Here is a 24090-nt window from a genome sequence, read left to right as displayed (position 1 = left end):
GATTGGGCAAAAGCAATTACCCAAACCCTTAGACTAGGACTCGTCATGGCCCCAGAAAATAATTTAGGGGGAAGCCATGATGGTATGAAAACATAGGGTTATTAGAGGTTTCTGTTGACAGCTCTGCTGCCTCATGCTTTCTAGCATAGATCTTCTCAGAAGGATCTGCAGTGTCATTTCAGAGACTGGGTGGCACATTCTACACTCTGTGTTGACTTTGGTTTTAGCCTATGCTCCATGTTCATTCCAAATTTTAACTACAATGAAAACGCTCAGTAATAAATACTGGCTTAACACTTGAACATGGACAAAATGCTTTCAATATTACAAGAGATCCTTACATCCCCATGTGTCATGAATGGTTTCTCTTTCTTTCTACAGATAGGATAACTGAGATTCATCAAGTTAATGATATGACCCCCAAGTCCTCATCAGCTCTTCAGAGGTAAGACTATAACACAATTCTTCATTCATTCAGTAGTTATATCATGAAAGCCTAGTATGTACCAAGCACTGAGCCGGGGCAAGGGAGATGCAGTGATGAGCAAGGTAAGCAGAGTTTCTTTCTAAATGAGCATGAAATCATGACTCATGATACAGTTACAAGTCAGGATGTTCCAAAGGAAAAGGTCAGTGCACTCTGAGAGGGGAAAACAGGCACCTGATTGCCATCAGGCGGCCTCTGGGAGGAAGATGCATGTGCATTTAAATTGAGATGAGAAGGAGCTAATAGGCTTCACAGCTCACTTGCAACATTATGTTCAGATCATCTTGGAATGATGATCTGAAAATAACACAAAAAATACAAACATTAAAAAAAGTTCTCATGTTTGTCTTTATAGAAAAAATAAAATTACTGGGTACCAGTCAAAATTCACTTCACTGTTAACAATATCCAAGATAATAGGCCAGAATTTAATTGCAACAGTGGCCTTCTTTCAAAAGCACCTGTGGCTTCTGAAGCCAGTCGGACAAATGAAGCCTGTGTAACACTTAGTCTAGTCTCCTCTTCAGACACTTATGACTGCCTTGGGTGTAATTAGTTCTGCCAAGTGACAATGTCCACCAGGGCAGAGATCACGAGGTTTCCATATCTGCATTCTCAGAGTGTGCTGGCTCAACATTTGGTGTGGACGTCAGTTGGTAGATGGAGATATATAATCTGTGCATGAGAAAAATACAAAAGAATCCGCATCGTGCAGCATAAAGAAGGGGTCTGTGGTGTCCGGTTGGTCTGGATTCAAGTTCTCATCCCAATCTCTCTGACCTTGCTCACTTAACCTTCTCTGACCTTTGGACTCCCTGGCTGTAAAAGTGAATATTAACATCCCACTTATAAGGCTATTGAGGAAGAGAAAGCACAATCTATTCAACACATAAAAATGAGATGGGTTGATTCAATTGCTGACAAATTGTTAGTTACTAGTAAAGTGTTCTCATTCTCTTCTGATGATGGTTTATCCATCTCTTAAGTTATTTTGAGTTTGGTTAAGGAAAGTGGTGGGGGGAATTCTGAGTGTTAGAATATTTCACATACTATGTAGATGTTTGCAATGTATCAAGGTATAATAAATGATGCAGGTACTAAGACATAATGATTGCTTAGCAAAGGACAAGATCAGGATTATATGTCACTGTGAACAATCAAATAGTATAGCATTCTTGTCCCATCAAAATGTATTATGATCTGAATAATACTGTTTCCTAGGTTTTTAAGATTATTGTTGGATGTATCTAAAAAAATTACAATGTAGTGGGACTGTGTGAGACTGAAATCACTTCAAATCTTTCTACGTATGTCAGATTACCTCCCCTTGGTTCCTATAAGGGCATCTTTAATATCCACTATACCTGGTGCGTTTTCCTGCTGGCTTTGTAACTGATGAGAGTAAACAAACATGCTGTTTCAATCCCAGAGCCCTTCTCTGATCCATGGGGCTGGTGGGGACGGGAGGGCAGTCAACAGCATGAACACAGGAAGAAATGCGAGTTCATGTTATTAAGCCAAAGCAGAGCTGTTAATCCCCAAAGCACATGGAGAGAAATCAATAGAGTCAAAATACTAATAATAAATAGCCATCTTCTTCCCGGTTTCAAACTCACCAAAGACAGCATGATCGAGAGAGCCTATAAACAGAGAACGTCTTATTAGCAGCTCATGGCTTGTCCCTTTAATACTAACTGTATTTGCCCTTGGAGAGAAAACCAATACTGTAGACATTTAAATTTAAGTTACTTCTAACTGTTGATACACTGTCTCCACTGAAATACTGCCTGTCTGGAGGTAGCAGTGGTCTGGTGATCATTGTCATTGCTGTTACTTTCCGTCTCTCCCTGCTCCTCATCAGATAACTCCTATCTGGGGTCATCTTCAAGTAATCAGGAGATCAGGTGTCTCCAGCCATCCCTGAGCATCTCTGTCACACGCTGAGCGACCACTCAGCAGAGCTGTCCTCTTGGGGTGCTTTGACGTACACATTTCATACATTTGGATGCTCCAGCAACTGCTGCTGGTACATCCCTCTTGGTGCTTACCTGATAATCACAGGGGAAACATGGTGCTTTCTTTCCCATGTTCAGCTTCAAATACTGTGGTTCTCATTCACCTGACTGATCCTTTTTACTCTTTTGTCAATACCAACAGTTGAGAAGGGTGGTAAGATCCTAAATACTGATTGTTTGTGAGTCAAAGCTTATAGGAAAGAGCCTCAAGAGTGGGACAGTATGTCTCAAGTTCCTTTGATGCCAGTTGGGTCAAGATATTTGAATGGAGGGTCCCGGACCCACATCTTCCTTCTCTGTGGCAGCCATTGAGTTTTCAGCATTGTCTTTGCTGTGTGTGTGTGTGTGTATGTGTAGGGGGCTGAATGTCTGTTAGAAATACTCCGGGAAAGAGAACCTTTAAATGTTCTGAAACCAAAACTTTGACACAGGCTCTTTGCTGGAGTTAATGAGATGAGAAACATACCACTAAAATAGCTTGCGATTGTTCTCTGGCATTGTAGCCAAAGTGGGTCAGTTGAGGGTGGTCTGGGTTACAGGCATCTATTGTAACTCTTCAGGGGGACAGGACAAAAAGCACTGTGTGAATCCTCAAAGATTCAGCACTCCCTCTGTGTCTGTGGGTGTGGCTGTGTCTGTGTGCATGTGTGAACATGCTCACCCTCACTTGTGCCCTTCTTTCCACCTGGCCCTCACTGCAATTCCTGCCTGTTTTGGATCTACCTATTTCTAAAGCTCAGTGAAACATCACTTACTCTATACTGTTAACTTGGTGCTCTTCAGCCAGAAGCAATCTTTTCCTCCTCTGAATTCATGGCGTCTGGTCTGATTCTCTCTAAGGGCATTTTTTGTCTTGGCTTTAACTTGAGTGAACATAGTTCATTCATCTCCCAATAGAACAGACTCATAACATTCATATTTGATGCATTGTTGACCCCCTAAAAATGAATGTGAAATGAAGGTCAAACACTCATGAATATCATACTGCCTGTTTAAACCCTGATTTATGTGTGGTACAGGTAATAGACAGCAAAGTACTACTATCACATTAATTGCTCAAAACTTTCTGATTTCTTGAAAAAAATCTGCCTGAGTTGTTCAGATACCGAGGGGCTTCAGTGGAGGAATCTGTGTTTACTGCATCCTTGTCTGGTAGACAAGTCAGCCCAGCTGGCCGTGTGCCTCACCTATAACTCTGCAGCATCACACAAGTGCAAAGAAGCAGTGTCTTCACTGCAGTGAGAAGCAGGAACAAATCAACCGAAGAGTGAACACAAAGGCCAGCTTGAGAAAAAGACTTTGTCGTTCTTGGCAAAAGAGCCATGGCTTATTTAGTGTTGATGTTAGATATTTTGGTAGTCTGTGTTCTCATTTGTTCACAAACCTTTATTGATAACTTTTCTGGGTTCTGTGGGGGGGAAATCAATTAACAAAAATAGAGGGACATCATTGCCAACAAGTGGAACAATTGGACACACACACACATACAATATATAAATCATTCAGTGCACAATTATATTTTAACACAGCTATCTCTCAAAGGAACCCAACTGCAACCTCAAAGTCAATGTTACTTCCACCTTACTTTCAGCATATATTTAGTTGCCATATCAAATTTTATATTTTGCTCACGTATTTGTTTATTTGTTTATGACTGCTCTATGCATCTTAAGATGCTAGCAGCGGCTTGTGGGGTCTCACATAGTATGTGATCACACTTTAAATCTTTTGCAATGTCCCTTTCTATGTTACAAGGCTTCTGCCATATTTTCCTCTAGTTTTGCTCCTGGTGTCTGAGCACTGGAACTATTATTTGAATGTCATGTGGTCCAGCTTTCTCCCAGATGGATAAGTGCCCTTTTCAAGAAGCAGACAATCTCTGATCAATATGTACGTGGCAGCCTCCAGTGTCAGGAGCTCACTAAATCCTCAGGTAACAAACAGCAAACCCCCCTTCTAGACAGCTTTCATTTTACAGGGTAGGGTGCTACTTGGTTGGCTGTTTTGTTGATTTGCATTATTTATGTTACCAAATTTTTTCCATTAAGACTGTATCTTTAGAACAGTTTTAGGTGCATGGAGAATTGAGGAGGTACGGAGGATTCTCATATATCTGCTGTCCCACAAATGCAGGTAACACATCATAATCCTCCCAAGTCCACGGTTGCTTATGGTTCCCGCGTGAGGTTGTACATTCCGGGGTTTAGACAGAGGTATACTGACATATATCACACATCTACCAGCATTGCAGTATCATACACGGTAGTTTCACCTCCCTAAAGATCCTCTGTGCTCTGCCTGGTCATCCTTTCCTTTCTCCCCCGACAACTAGCAATCGCTGGCGTTTTTACTATTCCTGTAGGCCTTTTAAAAAATATCACATAGTTGAAGTCATTCAGAACGTAGTCTTTTCATATTAACATCTGTCACTTAGTAAAATGCATTTAAGTCTCCTTCATGTCTTTTTGTGGCTTCAGAGCTTGTTTCTTTTTAGCTCTGAGTAATAGTCTATTGTCTGGATGTACCACAGTGCCCTTATCTGTTTGTCTACTGAAGGACATCTTGGTCACTTCCAAATTTAGGCACTTCTAATAAAGTTGTGTCCATGTACAGGTTTTGGGGTGGAGGTAAACTGTCCTTTGGGCTTCCCAAGTGGCTCAGTGGTAAAGAATCTACCTGCCAAGCAGGAGGCACAAGAGATGCCGGTTCAATCCCTGGGTTGGGAAGATCCCCTGAAGGAGGAAATGGCAACCCACTCCAGTATTCTTGCCTGGAGAATCTCATGGACAGAGAAACATGGTGGGCTTCAGTCTTGGGAGTCACAAAAGAATTAGACATGACTCAGCAACTGAACAACACTAACAGCAAAGTTGTCAACTACTCTGGGTAAATACCAAGCAGCACAATTGGATCACGTGGTAAAAGTAAGTTTGGTATTTTAGGAAACAGAGACATTGCCTTCCAAAGTGGCTGGACCAGTTTGCATTTCCATTAGCAGTGAAAGAGAGGTCTTCTCACTCCACATCTTTTCCAGAATTTGATATTACCAGTGTTTTGGATTTCAGCTGTTCTAATAGACATATGTTGGTATCTCATGGTTAATTTAATTTGCATTTCCCTGTTGATATAGGATGTGGAGCATCTTTTCATATGCTTATTTGCTGTCTGTATGTCTTCTTTGGTGAGGTGTCTCTTAAGGTTTTTGACTCATTTTAAAATCCGATTGTTTGCTTCTTCTCCTTGAATTTTAAGTGTTCTTTGTATATTTTGGATAGCAGTCCTTTATCAGATGTTTTTTGCAAATATTTTCTCCAAGTCTGTGGCTTCCTTGACATTGCCTTTCACAGAGCAGACATTTTTAATTTTAATGAAGTCTAGCTTATCAATTATTTCTTTCATGAATCATATTTTGGTCTTGTATCTAAGAAGTTATTGCCACATCTGAGATCATCTAGGCTTTCTCCTATATTACCCTCTGGGAGTTTTATAGTTAGGTTTGACCTATTTGTGAAAGATGTAAAGTATGTGTGTCCAGATTCTTTTTTTTTTTTTTTTGCCTGTGGATGTCCAGTTGTTTTAGCACCATTTGTTAAAAAGTCTATCTTTGCTTCATGCTGTTGCCTTTGCTTCCCTGTCAAAAATCTGTGACTATTTATATGAGTCTATTTCTGAGCTTTCTATTCTGTTTCTCTGATCTAGTTGTATGTTTCTTCATCTACTACACTGTCTAGATTGCTAAGTGACAATACGAACTTTGGAAGAAAAGAATGATTTGAGACTTTCAGTTCATCTGAAAACACTGTCATGAGGAATATTTGGATGTCAAATGTCATTGGTAATTTGCCCCTTTGTGTATGGAAAGTTCAAGAAAAGCTGTTTTGGATGTGTTTATGTAGGCTCTTTAGCTCTTCTGATACCCTAGCTCTTTTTCATTTGACTCTATGCCTTGTTATTCTGTTTCCATGGATTCTAGAATCATTTCTAGGCTGCAACTAAAAAACAAAGCTTTTTTTTGGGGGGGGCTTGTTTATAGGTATATAACAATTGTACTTAAGAGGTACGTTCCCGGTGCTCCCACATTCCCAGATTTATCACTAACGTGAGGCTAACTTCTCATAACGAGGACCCACCTAGTAGACACTGGAGAGGCCTCTCTCATTTGCTCAATTGTCTCTCATGTGGCACACACCACGTAAGTCCACCTTTTTTTTTTGCTAGAAAACACCCCTTCCTACACTATATTTTTTTAATTTTATTTATTTTTAGTTGGAGGATAATTGCTTTACAATATTATCCTGGTTTCTGCCATATGTCAACATGAACCAGCCATATTTATATGTATTTCCCCTCCCTCTTGAATCTCCCCTCCCACCACCCCCCACTCCATCCCATCTCTCTAGGTTAACACACTCTTTTCCGTTTGAAATTCAGTGAGCTTGAAATAACAACAGATCCTGTCCCCAGTAGAGTGTCAATGGAAATTTATCTGTCATGTAATTGGGGAGGTTGTGACATCCAGAGACCTCTGGCCTGTAATCTCCCATCACCTGTGGGGTGAACACAGAAGAGATCTCATCACTCATCGCAATGGCTAAATGAGGAGCAGCATGGACAGTATTTGCTGGTGTAGGATTTTTCATTTAATTAAGCCTGAGTTTCTATCTGCCCAAGGGACCTCACTGATAAAGGGAGGATGCTGAAAAAGCTTTGTTGGTATTTAAGCCTCGCAGTAACTTTTTCCCTATATAATTAAAGTCTGTCCATTGATTTCAGTTCTCAGGGAAGGTTATTGTTTTTGAACCAACACTGTCATCATGACTTTGTATTTATGGAGCAGCTTCATTAGTTAAGTGACCTTGGGCGAGTCACTTAACCCCTGTGACTCTTGGTATAGAGCAGAGTTATTAATCCCTGCTAAATAGAGCTATTGTCAGTATTACACAGGATAATGAATAAAAGCCTCATTACTTAGAAGGGAGACCGCCGGCATTGCCTCAGTTCGTGCTTACAATACCAGTGGGAGGATAGACCTGTTTGCTGGGGTGTGTTTGTGTGTGTGAGTGTGTGTTTAACCCTAAACTCCAGACGAGGGTTCAGGCTCAGAAAACATTAAGTAACCTGTCTAACATTGCCAAGCTGGGAGATTGCAAAACAGAGATTCATCTCTAGCTATTCTGACGCTCATAAGGCATCGGGCCCTACGTACATTTCCTGATACTGAAGCCTGACCTCATTCAGAAATCTCACGTTGACTTCCGTTATGTTGGCAGAAATCAGACATTTAAAAAAGCAAACCAAAGACAATAGGAACCTATCAAAACTGACCTGGAACCGAGAGTGCCCACTCTAGAAAAGAATTTGGGGTGTGTGGGATGGGTTCACACCACCTCACGGGAGTTGTTAAATTTTTAGAAATTTTGTAAGTTAGTTGTTAAACAGCCGTTGTTAAAAAGGAAATTGTAAGGGCTTCCCTGGTGGCTCAGTGGTAAAGAATTGGCCTGCCAATGCAGGAAACACAGGTTTGATCCCTGAGCTGGGAGGATCCCACCTACCGCAGAGCAGCTACGCCCGTGCACCACAGCTACTGAAGCCCATGTGCCTGGAGCCTGTGCTCCCCAACCAGAGAAGCCACTGCAGTCAGACGCCTGCACACCACCCTGGGAGGAGCCCGACGACGGCCCAGACAGCAACAAATAAATAACTAAAGTAACTGCTCTTAAAAAAGAAATTGTATACAGTTAATTAAATTATGGTACAAAGGTGAGGAATACTGAAAACATCACTTTCTAAATATTTTTTACTACATTTTACTATTTTCAAGCATATTGTAACTGTATTGTGAAATATATATATATATATTAAATGGTCACTTACCACACACATGGCAGAAGTGATGGCATGTCCCTTGGTATTATAATAGAGAAGAACAAATCTTACTCCATATTGGATCTGTTTCTTTTACTTTAATCTTGGTATTCTGTAGCCTTGGCTACAAGTTAGAAATGTTGCTTATAGTCTTAAATATATAGGAGAACTCATCCTGAAAGCTCTGACTTGTAAAAGTGTAACGCTTTCCCAGTCACATAGAGATACAAAGTTGTAGAACAGGGAATGATATTTTTCTTCTTAGAGAAGTTACAGGAACATGGTGACCTGCCCTACATGGACAGACTCAAGAACAAACGCTTCTGACCACAAAGAAGTTTGCAAGGACCAGCTACCCCCCTTTCCCTCTTAGTATCAAAGAAGCCTGAGTTGTAATTCAGGTAAGAGTTCTTGAGACATGAGTCCACCATCTTCTCAGTCTTCTGGCTTTCCAAATAAAGCAGCTCTTCCTTGGCTCGACAGCTTATCTCTCAGTTTATTGGCCTGTTTTGTGACAAGCAGTATGAGCTTGGGCTCAGTAACACCTTCTGATATTAGGTGAGTAACACCTTCTAATATTAGATTATCAAAGCCTGTAGATTCCATCTTAGATTTCTTTCTCTCTGTCTCTTGGATATCTCACTCTCGGGAAGCCAGCTGCCATGACTTCAGGACACCCAGGCAGCCTATGGAGAGGCCCATGTGGCGAGAAAAAGAGGCCTCCAGCCTATGGCCAGACAGGAACTGAAGCCTGCCAAAACCACATGAGTCTGGAAGTCTTCAAACAACTACATTCCCAGCTGACAGCTTCATTGCACCTCAGGAAAGACCTCAAGCCAGAACCAGCCTGTCAAGGTGCTCCCAGTAATCAATCACTATTCCAGTGGAAACGCATCTCAATATCTCCTCGATGTCTGATTTTAGAGTGATTTCCGTAGAGGTCAAGAAGCTTCTCTTTTCCCCTAAATGTTACAAAATTATGGACAAACTTAAAATTATAGCCACTATTAGTAGAAATATCTGTCCTTTTCTATTTTGCTAGTTAGTAGGTTCAGGCAAAAACAACTGTGCTTTCTGAACCTATTTAATTGGGGGAAAGACATATTATTTCAAGTGTGAATTTAGATCTGGAACAATGTAGCCTACTTGACAGTCTTTATTTTTTCTCTTTAAATATGAACTATCAAAATTTAAGGCATGGATCTCCAGGAAAGCCTCTCAAGGTTAATGTAGGGTGTGAACAGTTTCTTTCTGACAGAGGTAAAAATCATGTGGTTGTCCTGAACAGGTAAGGGAAGAGGGTGGCCAAGGAAGAGTGTTAACAGCAGCACGGAGTGCTGGCTAGAACAGAACCAACCAAGAGGCTTAGGGTGCTTTCAATAATGGAAGGAAGTTTAGTGGAGACGCTGGAACTAAACTGGAACTTTCACACATTTGATTCTTAATATAGCAAATGCTCCTTGCTATACCATGGAGAATCTTTGCTACTTACAGAAATAGCAGAAGTTTTATCCTCTTAACCTAAGTAACCAAAAGAGCAGAAGTTATATCCTCTTAACCTACACCCAAGCGTCACTAGAAAAGATTCCTACTGGGACTTGGGTTTCCCCTTAATCATATCCTGAATATCTCTAGAGGTACCCAGGCTTCAGATACACATCTGTTATCTATACTTATATCTTTAGATACATACACATATAAATGGGAAATGCTGACATAAACTTTATTCTACAGTAATAGGTCAGGAACTCCCCTGAACCACATCATATTTGTATTACTGAGAAATAAATCATCTACAACTCCCCTGGATAACATCTTGCTTTCAGGTACGCACATCAAAATTTGCAAAGTTTTGTAAAATATGAGAAAGATGTACAGAATTGTAAATGCTCCAAAACTTGCCAAATGAGATCATTTCCTGAATTGAAGCACTATGCCAAAAGCATTTTAAAGATAAAATCCTGAATAAGGAACTTCTTGAGTCATTGGTTATTCTATAGTCTAATGGCAGAGGAAAAGCTAAGACAGCCCAGATACAGTTACTAAAATAAGTCTAAGACTCCCAACTTTTCTCTCTGGGCCTTTTTTTTCTAATTGTTGTTTTGTCTTCTTTTTTCTTAATGGCCTAATAATTTTGAGGGGATGGAGGGATTTCCTACACTAGATCTTTTCACCTCTCTTATTTTTAGGAAGTGATATTTTCTTAAAGCAATTTTATTTTTTTAGGAGGCAGGATATAGGAGATTACAGTAAGGCAGTATTCAAACCTGGGAGACATTTTCTTTTTATGCATATTTAGGCATGTTAGTTATTTCGGTCTTTCATTTTTCCCTGTCAAAAGAGATGGTGGTGGAAGATTGTTTTCTAGGCAAAGCCTCTTTCTTTCCCCTGACACTTAGAGAGACTAATTCCATCACATTTAGCTTATCTGTGGAAAACCTTATTCACCCTCCAACCTCTGATTTAAAGAATTAAAATAGGTCTAGGAAAGGTCTTCCCTGAAACCTAAGCATCTCATTTCTACTTTTGAAGAGGAGAGCTCTCTCTTGGGCCCCTGGGGATGCTCCCCACCTGTAGAAGTATAATGTGCTGATTCTGTCTGAGCTCTGCAAATACAGATGTATATTCCAAATTTGCTCCTTCTGCTTTTCTGTTTGGTTTCAACTACCTAGGGCAGCCATTCCTCTTATCTTGTGGCTCATATATTCAGCTTTCTCCTTGTTTCACTGAGTCCACATTTACATTTTTATTTCTGATCTTCCTTGATGTTTTGAGAGGATTTCCCAAAAGGGGCAAATGCTGATTTTATACCAGTATTTTAATACTAGATGCCCAGTTATTCTGTTTGAAATGTATTGTGTAGAATAAACAGAGTTGGATCATTAGTCTGTTTGGATCATCAGTCTCTAGTTTAGAGACTGGATTAATGATACAAGTATATATCATTAGGTTACATCTAACCTTCCTAGATTATAATTCTTCTTACCTTTTAGAGTTGAAAGACATTGGTATATATCTAAAGTATTTGCAACAGTGGAGGAAATAGTGCTGCTAATATAGGGTTATGGATTTCTCTTCATCTCTGCTTTCTGCTGTAAGCAAACCTCGGTGAATATAAACACTGACAAGGTTTAATATTATAGTATTGGTACTAGAAAAAGGAAATAGAGACACTCAGTTGTGGCACCTCTGTTATCCGTGTTGTCTGAAAATTATTTTCAACATAGTTTTTAATATTCACAGGGATGTTCTCAACTGAGCCTTTTTACTCCAAATGTGAAAATTATGTGTTCCTTGAATTTGAATCCATTTTTGAAGTGCTTCTGGTATTGGAATTCCTTTATAGCATGCAGTGAAGTTCTATGATTTGTTAAAAAAGAGATCACGTGAGGTGTAAAAAAAAAAGTATGAGAAATTTAATTCCATTTAAAAATAGCTGTACTTTTAAAATATAACAAGTAGGGAAGATTAAAAATCAACAAGTCTAGATATTTGTGGAGTTGTTTTTTTTTTAATTTGACTTAAAATACTCTAGTATTTAATCCAACATTGAATGGTAGTTCTAGACAATCTTCTCTTTTTCTTTCTGGAGTAAAGGAATCCTTCATAAAAAGGTTTCTGGGCAAAATATTCTAATATTGATGCTATTGTAAACCAAGCCTCATGATGATGCAAGAATCTGTCTTGTCTAGTTAGAAGTTTTGTTTGTCTGCATGTGTGTTCTCTTTCCGTCCAGTTTCAGGTAAATCTGGTTCCAAGACGAAAATGTGTGGATTTTTAAACAGTAAATCTGGTTCCAAGACGAAAATGTGTGGATTTTTAACAAACAGGTGAAAGTGTGAGAAGGAAAGATCACTTCCAGTGACAAATGGGTGGGTCCTGGTTTCTCCTAGGGAAAAAGTCTCAGAAATGACACTCCTGCTGAAACCCAGGATGTCCTAAGAGGGAGCATCCCTTCCAGGGCCCAGAGTAGAGATGCCTGGGAAAACCCTCCCAGTGTCCAGGAGGAAACAGGACGCAGTAGAATCCCTGAAAGATAGAGGGGTGTGTGCGCACCCACCCTAGCCGTGAGTCCACACAGGCTGAGTGGTCAACGTCAAGGACGGTCCGTGTAACTCCAGTAGTCTCTGTGTAGCTCAAGAAGTTTCTGACAGCTGATAAAAGTGGACCTTAAATGACTAGAAATCTAATCAGTGGCAGCAGTGGTACTCTAGCCAAGGCAGCTCAATGTTGTTAAAATAAAATAGAAAGCTCAAAAATCCCTCAGACGGACCGAACCATGTAAACCATGTAAGGAAAACTAAATCTTGCTTAATTCATGAACATAAGCAAAACTTAACTTAGGTTATTTCTTGAAAATACCTCTTAAAGGAAACATAATTATTCTAAAATGGTGCAAGATAATTAGCCCCCTTCCATCTGGAAACCCCCACAGTAATAACCAGTCATTGTAAAAGTTTAACAACTTCCTCATCCTCACTTATGAGCCATTCTGTGATGTCATGCTTCTGGACTTCATGTTAGTTTTGGATTTGAAGACGCTTGGTTTGCAAACTCTTCTTTTGTGCTCAATACAGTCAATGTTGTTCATTGTTGTTGTTCAGTCATTAAGCTGTGTCCAACTCTTTGCAACCCCATAAACTGTAGCACACCAGGCTTCCCTGTCCTTCACTATCTCCCTGAGTGCTCAAATGCATGCCCCTTGAGTTGGTGATGCCGTCCAACCATTTTATCCTCTATCATTCCCTTCTCTTCCTGCCTTCAACCTTTCCCAGCATCAGGGTCTTTTTCAGTGAGTCAGTTCTTTGCATCGGGTGGCCAAAATATTGGAGCTTCAGCTTCAGCATCAGTCTTTCCAATGAATATTCAGGGTTGATTTCTTTTAAGCATCAGTTATTCAGTACTCAGCCATCTTTATGGTCCAACTCTCATGTCCATACCTGACTACTGAAGAAACCATAGCTTTGGCTATACAGACATTGGTTGGCAAAGTGATGTCACAATCTTCCTAATGCTATTGTATTGATATGGATTTTTTTTACAGTCTGGTTACTTTTTTTTATTAAATTGTTTAGTTAAGTTTTCCCTTGAGTTTGGTTTTTGTTTTGTTTTTAAGTTTTTGTTTTATATTGGAGCATAGCTAATGTGTTAGTTTCAGGTGTATAGCAAAGTGATCTGTTATATACACACATATCTATTCTTTTTCAAATTGTTTTCCCATTTAGGTTATTATAGGATATTAAACAGAGTTCCCTGTGCTATCCAGTAGGTCCTTGCTGGTTATCTATTTTGAATATAGCAGTGTGTTCATGTTAACTGACAGTCTGGATACTTTAAAACCCAAAGAGCCCTGAAACTTGCCTCTGGAAGCAAGTAGCCAAGAAGACAGTACAATCTTGAGATGAGAAGTCCATATCTCTAGAGCTTGTGCTCTAGAGAAAATATACAAAAGGAAGAGGTATAGTTCAAAAATCTCACACCCAGGAGCCTAAAATTCCAAGGCAAACATATTGTTAAATAGAAAATGGATCCCTGTTCTCAAATAACGGGTCTCTGGTCTAAGAGTTCCTAGTTTTATCTAGCAGTAACTAAATAAAAGCAGTGTAATAAATAAACACAAGAACTAATACTCAGCAATGATTCTTGTTTCCACCAAGGCGGTACAGCTTTTTAAGTAAATTACTTGTGAGTGATGTATGCAAAAATCATACACGAATAAGCAACAATTAACTTAGGCATTTACATATGCAAGCATGTCAATATATGTGGCCATTTATACACATGAATTTCTCTCCCCATAGTCATCATGGAGTTTCCAGGCTAATGTAATCACTTTAAGACCAGTCTGCCTGGCAGGAGTGTGAGGAGGCCTGTTTAGCTGGTAGTTTAGGTTTGGCTTAAGTTTCCCAAGGCTAGCTCAAAGAAAACTATTTCGTGTAGATGTAAACATTGTATAAGGCTTTTCTCATTCCCTTAAAATTAACCCCCTTTCCTTTATTATCACAGTGAGGGCTGTTATCAAGAGCTATAACAAAGACAGCACTTCATATTTATCCTTGGAGGCCTTCCTGGAAAACTTTAGCATCTTTTGGTGAAATTTGACACTTTTCAACTAATACTAAATGTGTGTTCAGATGGGTTGATGGCTCCTAACATCTCAATTTAGGAAAAAATTGTCATAATAACCTCTGAAGAATCCTAGCATGATCTCATAATGCCCCAATCAGAGAAGAAAGTGTAAAATCTTAAGTCAAAATGAAATGCACAAATAATGCAAATTGGCAGTTTAATGAAATGGGGATAGAGGTCAAAGTTTTCGGGTAGCACAGAAACCCCGAGAGCTCACTCAGGTACCAGGACACCTCCCTTCAGGGCTGGGGCCAGGGAGCTGAGTGTGCCACAGCCTGCCCCACTTGTTCCCAGAGCTGCCCGGATGACTGCCTGTGAAAACACAGTTTAAAAGATGCCCTTTGACTGTCCTCAGAAAAACCTCATTAGTTAATTAAACTGTAGCGATTTAAGCACCTGTAACAAGTAATGGGAATTTCAATTCTACTGATAAAAGGATCTTATTTATCATGTGCCTCACTGCCACATGAGTTCTGAATGCGGAAGGCTCACCATTAAAATGTGACTCAGAACACTGCCATACTATCTGAGCTGCGTGTGCTGATGGCAGGAGGAGGACCAGGGTATAAAGAAACCATGAGAGCCACTGAGCCGGCCCATAGGAATAGCCAGCTCTGTGAGAGGCAGTCTTTGTTGGGGTAGAAATGTGAGGAGGGAAAATAGGAAGGGGACATTGCTTTGTTTTTCTCCTGCTTAAAATTAGATTCAATGGAGAAGCCTATTTTTTTTAATATTGTTAGAATGTTCTGAGTTCTCCCTGTAGGGAATATCAGTAGCAACTCTTAACTTCTAGGAAAATCATGCAATAGTAGAAAATGGGTAAGGTCAGGGCTCCTTGGCCCCCATAAATTTTTTTAGATGATTCTTTCCTCTGCCACTTAAAGCCAGCTGTAAATTTAAGATTGGACACTTACCTGCTGATCCAGTGGTTAAGACTTTGCCTTCCAATGAAGGGGATGCAGGTTCAATCCCTGGTCAGGAGGCTAAGATCCCACATGCCTCATGGCCAAAAAATGAAAAAGTAACGCAGAAGTAATACTGTACCAAATTCAATAAACACTTTGAAAATGGCCCACATTAAAAGCATCTCAAAAACAAAAGTTTAAGATCTTCATATAGCATCCTTTACCTTAAGCTGCTGAATAAACTAGGATATCCAGGACTCAGGATGTTCACTCCCTTTCTTGAAGATTTTAGCTCTGGCATTGCAGTCACTCTCCCTTATACTCTGCCTGCCACAGTCCTTGGTGATGCCAGCATTCACATCAGCTTCTAGTACAACAGTCTTCACTTCTTTGACCTCCTCTCCTCAAATGAACTTGTCTCCCACCCTAACAGAGCCATGGTCATACCCAAAGCTTTTCACTGTCAGTGATCAAGGTCGATTTACAATCTCAAACTTAACCTATTGTCTCTCCAGTTCACTTCATTCAGTACCTACCAGCAACCATCCTTCATCCCCACTGAAACATTCATTACTGATCACATCACCTTTTATTCTGATCCTCAGCTCCTCACACTCTCAAATGTTCCCTTATGTAATATAGATTTCAAAGTTAACGTTACATCTTCAATTAACTTTTTTCTTTATTCTTCTTGTGTGTGAAAGTGTTAGTCACTCTGTTGTGTCTGACTTTGTGATCCCATGGGCTGTAGCCTATCAGGCTCCTCTGTCCATGGATTTTTCCCAGCAAGAATACTGGAGTGGGTAGCCATTCCCTTCCCTAGGGGATCTTCCTGACCCAGGGATCGAACCTGGGTCTCCAGCATTGTGGGCAGATTCCTTACCATCTGAGCGACCTCTTACTTTATTATATACTTATTTGGAAATCCAGTAACTGCAGTAAGATGCAAGTTTCCACCTGTTCTATGCATCCACTGCCAAGTTTTGTATGGTAGAAAAACAGGTGTGTGATGATGGGTCTTAGCCAGTAATGCGAAGTGGACTTATAATGCTGCTCTGCAAGCACCATCTCTCCCTGTAATATTCGTTTTCTCTCATCTTCTTCCCAGCCTCACTCTCAGATGATGACCTTGCTCCTTCACTGACAAAATGCAACCAATTAGAAGAGACTTTTTGTAAGACACATATCCATACCTCCGTATGAACCCCCACATGGAAAATCTGCCTCCTTTCCTATTACAATGGAGCCTTGATTGTTCTCCTTGCTTAGGCCTCCCTTGTGCACAAGGATGCATTTTATCCCAACCTCTTAGGAACATCAGTCTAGCAGCACCTCACTCTCCCTCTATATCATCAGTCATTCCCTTTTGATCACTTCATTGTAACTGTACAGACATGTTGGGATTTGTATCCCTGGTCTGGGAGTTAAGATTCCACATGTTTCTTGGACAAAAAACCAAAACATAAAGCAGAAACAATATTATACCAAATTCAATAAAGACTAAAAATGGTCCACATCCAAAAAGAATCTTAAAAAAAAAAAAAGTAGGCCCCTAATCAAGTTGATGGATTTTGCACACATTGTTTCATAATTTCTTTCCCAACTTTTCTTCTGGAAAACTCCATAAAGTAGAAAACTTTCTAACTCTCAAAAGATCCCATTCTGTTCTGGAACTGAATTAGTAGTTTTTTATATATATTATATATACATACATACATATATATATATGTATATATAATATACATGTTATGTATACAAATATATATTCTGTATGTTTTATATGTTATATCAGTATTATATAATATTAGTAATATAATAATGCAATATATTATTACTGTGATATGTATTTTTTAAACTCTAAGTCAAAATTTTATTCCCTGAAATGTTTATTCACTCAGTCTTATGAAATCACAGAAAGTTCACGCCAGACGTTAAGAACACACAAAGATAGTAACTACTTCCGATGTAAAGCCCTGTTCTATGTTAGACATTCTCACTTGTAAATGACCCACCACACTGTAATTGGCTTTGGGGCTCTCTACGACTTTATTATATCCCTTAGAGATATGCTAATAGTAGTTAGCAATGTCCCTTACAAAGCACATATCACATAATGAGTCATCACGGCTCTTCTCATCATTTATTCTGAGCCAAAAGTAAAATGCACAGCTCTATGAGTCTATGTCTTTCCATGGACGACAGGCCTAGAGTATTTGAAAGAAAATAAAAATTAAAAGCAGTGTTTTCTACAAACATAACAAATTTTCGTTTAATTCATCATACATACTTGGGTTGTAATTGGGAATTAAATTCTTTTGGCTACTGACAACTCATTAGTCAACGCTGGTAAAAATGACCCTCATCAGTACAGGTGGTAAAGGGAGTTTTTTGTTTATTTTGTTTCTGAATCTGCCAAACTGATTTAAAACCTCTGCCCTATTTTTTCATGAGGGTTAATGTAATGAAAGTTCCACCGTGAAAAAAAAACAAGAAAAGTTGTGGACAGTTAATAAAGAGTAAAAAAATAATGTCTACAGAAACAGTAATGAGAGGACTTGGATTAACTATGTTTAATTGTCTAAATCAAAAACAAATTATCATTGTTCCATTAAAAGCATTTCTTCTCATGTGAAGAGCAGGAATCACAGTAGAAACTCTGTACTTTGACATCAGTAAAATGCCTGTTAAAGAGTGTCATGAAATGTGACCCAGAAAATCGGTCTAAATTGACTTGCAAAAGGACACAGAAGCATGTGTTAGAAAGTAGCTAAGTCAAGAGAGAGATTAATGATCGTTACAACTGTCGGCCCCTCTCTGTTTCAGGTCCCGATGAAGAGTTAACCTTCTTATTAGGGATATTTTCATCACGGCACCTGCAAATGTAGTAGTTTAGAAAGTGCCAGATTCAAACGGGTGCTCAGATAAACTGTGCATTGAATTTAAGATGACCACAGATTTTCTGGCCCTCTTTCCATCAAGACTAGGGATTTATCTTCTCTCCCCATGAAGACAGAAAGGTCTGTGACTGCTTTCACCAGTAGAACATGCAACCTTGTGTGATTTAAAATCTTCCCCTCCTTTTCGTTTGCCACCTCTGGGATCTCGGCCATGAGACTGTGAGAAACCCAGATTCCACAGAGGAGACCTATATGGATGCTGAGAAACCATCCAGCCCCATGGAGATTTTGCATGATACTAACCCCAGGGACCACTGGAAGGCAAATATTAAACATAAGAGCTCGCAAGCAGGATACCCACAGAGAACCCCTGCAACTCACAGACTTGTGAGCAATTATAGTAAATTGGGGGAGCAGAGAGGTCCTTACACAGCAATGTATAACTGCAACCACTTTGAAATAGCGGCAAATGTGAACTTAAAAACAGTGTTATAATCCTGCCACAGAAGCAGATGATGTCATTAATTTATATTAGAAAGCAGTTGAAGGTATACACACCGGCTATTGAGATAAAATCTTTAAACAAATGCCATCCTCCCCCTCAAAAAAGGAAATCTTTCATGAATTCATTTAGATTTTTCTCATTGAATTCAGCGGACAGGAAAGAGAACTTTGCTGTATCTATCTACTCTTATAGTCTGATTTAAGATGAATATCTGGTTATATTTTAGTAATATCTAAAAAGGGTAATTATTTTTATTATATTACTGGTTTTATTATAGATGACTTTACTGTACAGAACTTAGATGATATTTTTGTTAGCCATACTGGAGTTAAGCTGTATTTAAAATTGTAAGAAAATTTTCCAAAGCAAACCAGAATTTCTGCTGTAAAAACATAATATGTACTGTTTCAAAGAATAAGTGTGAAACATGTGAAACAGTAACCTACAGAATAATGGTCTTTTTAGCCCATAGTAGGCACTCAGTGGGTTTTCCAGGCTAGTGGTAAAGAACTCCCCTGCCAGTGCGGGAGACATAAGAGACCTGGGTTCAACCCCTGCCTGGATTGGGAAGATCCCCTGGAGAAAGGAATGGCAACCCACTCCAGTATTCTTGCCTGGAGAATCCCATGGACAGAGGAGCATGGTGGGCTACAGTCCGTAGGATCGCAAATAATCCGACATGAGTAAGCAAGCACGCAAGTGCTCAACAGCTATATGTTACTCAACTGATGGATGGTCTGGCCTCACAGAGGTTCCATGTCATGAAGACAGACAACTTTGTTCATCCTTGGTTACATCTTGCATGCAAGGAAGTGCTTCAGGCCATAAGGTGTACACAGTTATATAAATCAACACCTAGAGGACTTCTCTTAAGTCTTTCTATCATCAATCATTATCTAACTCTCTGACAGTCTATGTCATAGTATTAAATGTCCCAGTACAGTCTAGGTCTGGATTTTAGACGTGGTAATTGATTTAAGCCTGTCTCCAGTTATTTCAAGAGAGGAAAGAGAAAGAGAGAATTGAGTGAGCTTATTATTTTTTTTTTCCAGAACCCACAGCAAACATACATAGGATTCAAATGCTGATGTTTAAATAGCTCATAATACTTTTAGAACTACAATAATTTAGATTTTCTTTTTGCAAAATCTTTTGAATAAAAAAAAATTGAGAAGAGCAACCAGGCACTTCAAAGAGTGTGAACTTTGAAATTGCCACCTGCATTAAAAAAAAAAAACACAACTTTTTCTCTCTCTACTCTGGAATTGTGATCAGCTAACACAATCCCTCACTGACTCCAGCTGGGACTCGGGCCAACATGGCAAATTGCCACCTTATCAAGACCTCTTACCCTCTCTCTATGTGTGTTTCTTTGCTTCAAAAAGATGACTTTGAAAGAAAAGAGAGTGGGTTTGTATAGAAGGTTAGGCTGGTAAGAAGAATGAGGAAGGGAGTAATATGGGAGCGCCAAGAATAGAAGCTTTGTTGGCATCCCCTGCCTTTTGGTGTGTGTGTGTGCAGGATTTTTCCTTTTTAGTATCTCCACCAAAGTAAAGAGGATTTGCATAAAATTGGAATAAAAGAAATAATTTTGCCTGCTGACATTTCCTTTAGCCCAAAATACGCTTGAATCAGAAAATAAAAGATACTTTTCCTGCTTTCTGTACATACCTTTTTTTCTCTCTTTTTAAGCCACTGCTTGTAATGAACCTTGTGATACACGGTGTGTGTGTGTGTGTGTGTGTGTGTGTGTGTGTGTGTGTGTGTGTATTCTTTAGCAGGGGTCCCCAATCTTTTTAGCACCAGGATCAGTTTTGTGGAAAACAGTTTTTCCATGGATGGCAGTGGGGGATGGATTTGGGATGATTCAAGCACATTACACTTATTGTACACTTTATTTCTATTATTATTACATGAGATCCACCTCAGAGCATCAGGCATTAGATCCCAGAGGTTGGGGAACCCTGCTTTAAGGGACTTCATTCCTGAAGTTTTAAAGTACATAGTGAGGGTACCTAACCGGGAAACACTGGACTGGCATAAGACTTCATTCACACTGTATCTATGAGGTGATGAACATGACTGTTTTGGTATGTTTCCTTGACTCTCTGCTGAATGCTATATACAGTGATTATTCACCTAAGTGAGCAAAAACGAATCTGTGAAAATGAAACATGATATTAGAGATTGACTGAATTTCAAGGTGAAAGAAATGTTTCCTGGACCATCCAGACATAAAAAGTCCAAGACCACTTTTGGGCCCCGCAACCCCACTGGTGGATTTTATCAAACAGTGAAGTCATCAGTTGAGTTCAGACACTCAGTCATGTCCGACTCTTTGTAACCCCAGGGACTACAGCATGCCAGCCCTCCTATCCATCACCAGCTCCCGGAGTTTACTTAAACTCATGTCCATTGAGTCGGTGATGCCATCCAACCATCTCATCCTCTTTCGTCCCGTTCTCCTCCCGCCTTCAATCTTTCCCAGCATCAGGGTCTTTTCCGAGGAGTCGGTTCACATGAGGTGGCCAAAGTATTGGAGTTTCAGCTTCAGCATCAGTCCTTCCAATGAATATTCAGGACTGATTTTCTTTAGGATGGACTGGTTGGATCTCCTTGCTGTCCAAGGGACTCTCAGGAGCCTTCTCCAACCCCACAGTTCAAAAGCATCAATTCAGTCCCACACAAACTTTTCTAGGAAAGAGACAAAAGGAAATGCTGATTAGTTTGTTTCATGGGGCCAGTATGACCTTGATACAAAAATGTAGTAAATACATTGCAAGAAATGACAACTGCATGCCCATTTAAATTTAATCTAGAAATACATAAAGTGGATACTACTGTTTATTTATTTTTTTTAATTTATTTTTGGCGATGCCAGGTCTCAGTTACAGCACGTGGACTTCTCTCCAGTTGTGCCGGGGGCTCGAGCGTGCCCGGGTTCTGTAGTTTGGGGCACGTGGCCTCTTCAGTTGTGGTGAGTGTGCTTAGTAGTTGTGTTGCAAGGGCTTAGTTGCCCTGCAGTATGTGGGGTCTTAGTTCCCCCACCAGGAATCGAACCCACATCCCCTGCATTGGAAGGCAGATTCTTAACCACTGGCTCATGAGGGAAGTCCCGCCACCACTTATTTTTAAATGGCACTATTAAGAGAAAATAACAGGTAGAAAGATATACTGGGTTCATAGAGTCTATCTCAGTGCTTTTAAGGTGACTAGTCTCCCCAATATCATTTATACATTCATTGCAACGATGATTGAAATACCAGCTGTTTTGCTGTCCTGCGTGAACCTGGAGTTAATCCCGTTACATGTGTCAAGTGTTCAGTCAGTATTTGCATGTGTCACAAACGCATGGATCCAAGAGTTAAATCTACCATGAATTGGCTAAGTGGATGTAGTGGGAGCTGGTTTGGTTTGTCTCCCATATGCAAGGATAAGTAAAAATCCTCTCTGCTCTTAAGACACTTCTCTCCAAAGGTTTGTTTGTTTGTTTGTTTTTCCCATCTATCTACCTACCGGGATCAAAAGACCAAAAGAACAGACATAATTATATCTACCAGACACAACGAAGCATAGTCTTTTTGGTTTATTTGCCATTGATTTCTGGATTATGGCTCCATTAGAGATTAGAACGAATGACAAACTCTAAAACTATAGAAAGGTTTTAACATTAACCTTCAAAAAGTAAAGAAACTATGGTTCTATTGTATTCCTCTTGGTAGGTAAAGGGCTGTTGCAATGCATGGAAGTTGATGTTAGGAAGCATTTAACAGGAGGCTTCCTATGTGCTGTTTTGGATCTGTCATGAATCCTCTGTTCCTTATTAATTTCAGGAATTAAGAGGAGAGGCAAGCCTCTCCAGGGACTGAGGAATGCATGCATTTTCCATATGGTGAAAAGTAACTATTTACGACCCTCTTTTGATATAGACCGCCTTTTGCCCTTATGGCCTCTATTGCTCCTTGCTTCCTTGGTAAACTTGTAAAGTCTGGTCTCTTGATCTTTATCTGAAGAAGCTACTGGTATATATACTCCTACAGAATTCAATAAAGCACCCTTGTTCCATCAGAGCTTGGGTCCCCATGTCTTTCTCTCTCTCTCTCTCTCTCTCTCTCTCTCTCTATTTCTGGCTGATTCCTTGGAGTGTGAAGGCCGGCTGTGTAACCCAGGGAATATTAGCCTCTTTCCTTCTTTCACTTGCTCATCGTCAACTCCGGACTACCAGGTTCTGGTCCATTAAAGGACCCCAACAAGTTGACAGTCTTGTCCTCAGTTTTCCTAGGACCATCAGAGAACTCGGGCTTCGCTTGTGGCTCAGCAGAAAAAATCTGCCTGCAGAGCAGGAGACTCAGGAGATGAGAGTTCGATCTCTGGGTTGGGAAGATTCCCTGGAGGAAGACATGGCAACCCACTGCCGTATTCTTGCCTGGAGATCCCTTGGACAGAGGAACCTGGTGGGCCATAGTTCATGGAGTCGTAAGAGTAGGACACACCTGAAGCCACTGAGTGTGAACACAGTCACAGAACTAAGGTCCAAAGCTCACTGTCAGGCCCAAAGCTAGGAAGACAGTGCATCCAGAAACAGAGCACCAAGCTCTGCTGAATTGGAGAAGAAGCTGTGGGAGAAAGTTACTGTGGCCATGGACTAATGAGAATTTAAATAGGGGACTTCCCCGGTGGTCCAGTGGCTAAGACTCTGTACTCCCAATGCAGGGAGCCCAGGTTCGATCCCTGGTCAGGGAATTAGATCCCACATGCCCCAGCTGGGACCTGGTGCAGCCAAATAAATAAGAACATATATGGTTATCTTCATGAATTGCTGGAGGCTGAGTGTGCAAGACAATAAAGTGTGTAAATCCTGGGAAAGCAGTGTTAGGAGAGCCTCCAGTACAAATGTAGGCTCCTCCATCAGGAATTCCACCAGGTTCTTCAGGTAAAGAAAGAAAAATCCCCTTGTGGCCCTGGCTCAGATGGAGAATAACCATTTCAAACCAGACCCAGACCCGTTCCCTACTCTCTAAGAAAGGGCTGGACCAGAGTACAAGTTTAAAACCTTATCTCAGCTGTTTGAATGGAATTCCTCTATACTCTAGCTCTCCCCATACTCTGCCTTCGTGGTAGAAAATGTATAGAATTCACATTGCTTTTTTCACTTGCTTCAGGGAGATAGATAGAAGACATGAGCTTTTCTGTTGTCTCATTGGTTAAGAATTCACCTTCAGTGCAGGAGATGGAGATGTGGGTTCAGTCCCTGCATTGGGAAGATCCCCTGGAGAAGGAAATGGCA

At 40.1% G+C, this 24090-nt stretch overlaps 1 non-coding gene across 1 annotated transcript; it reads left to right on the top strand.

Moving 5' to 3' along the window:
- Window positions 1–23473: 23473 nt before the first annotated feature.
- TRNAG-CCC lies at window positions 23474–23546 on the top strand. The gene has a single exon. It is a non-coding gene; the product is annotated as a tRNA-Gly (tRNA).
- The last annotated feature ends 544 nt before the right edge of the window (window positions 23547–24090 follow it).

This window comes from Cervus canadensis, chromosome 22 (genome assembly GCF_019320065.1).
Source record: "Cervus canadensis isolate Bull #8, Minnesota chromosome 22, ASM1932006v1, whole genome shotgun sequence".
Lineage (NCBI taxonomy): Eukaryota > Metazoa > Chordata > Mammalia > Artiodactyla > Cervidae > Cervus > Cervus canadensis.
The sequence above is the reverse complement of the archived record's forward strand: the minus strand, read 5'-3'. Positions and strand labels throughout refer to the sequence as shown.